Genomic DNA, 901 nt, shown 5'->3' with positions numbered 1-901 from the left:
AAGATACTATGAACAATTGTAAACCGTCAGATTAGATAATCTAGATTAAATAGGTAAATTCTGAGAAAAATACGAATTACCAAAAATATCTAAAGAAGAAATTTTTAAAAACTGATCAAACTATAGCAAGTAAAGAGATTGAATTAGTAATGAAAAAAACAAAAAACTTCCCACAAAGAGAAGCCTTGATCCAGATGGCTTCATTGTTGGATTCTACCAATTATTTAAGAATTCTTCACAAACTCTTTCAAACAACAAAAGAGGTAACACTTCCCACCCATTCTATAATGCTAATATTTGCCTTATACCAATACAAAATGCATCACAAAAAAAACGTAAATCAACATCTTTTATGAATGTAGTTGCAAAATCCTCATCAAAACACTAGCAGACTGCTACGGTTTGTATCTGTTTCCCCACCCAAATCTCATGTCAAATTGTATTCCCCAGTGATGCAGGAGCCTGATGGAAGGTGATTGTATGGTGGGGGTTGTTTCTCATGGTTTAACATTATCCCCCTTGGTGATGTTGTGGTGAGAATGAGTTATCATGAGATCTGGTCATTTAAAAGTGTATCACCTCCCCCATCTCTTTCTTTCTCTTGTTCTTGCCTTTTAAAATGTGCCTGCTTCCTCTTCACCTTTCACCATGATAGAAAGTTTCCTGAGGCCTCCCCAGAAGCCACTATGCTTCCGGTACAGTCTGCAGAACTGTGAGTCAATTAAACCTTTTTTCTTTATAAATTACCCATTCTCAGGTATTTCTTTACAGCAATGTGAGAATGGATTAATACACAAACTAAATTTAGCAACATATGGAAAATATTATAAATCATAAACAAGTGATATTTATCACAGGTGTGAAAGGTTTTTTTAATATCCAAAAATCAGTTACTGTAATA

This window comes from Colobus angolensis, unplaced genomic scaffold (assembly GCF_000951035.1).
Source record: "Colobus angolensis palliatus isolate OR3802 unplaced genomic scaffold, Cang.pa_1.0 Scaffold123, whole genome shotgun sequence".
In the NCBI taxonomy this organism is placed as follows: domain Eukaryota; kingdom Metazoa; phylum Chordata; class Mammalia; order Primates; family Cercopithecidae; genus Colobus; species Colobus angolensis.
The sequence above is the reverse complement of the archived record's forward strand: the minus strand, read 5'-3'. Positions refer to the sequence as shown.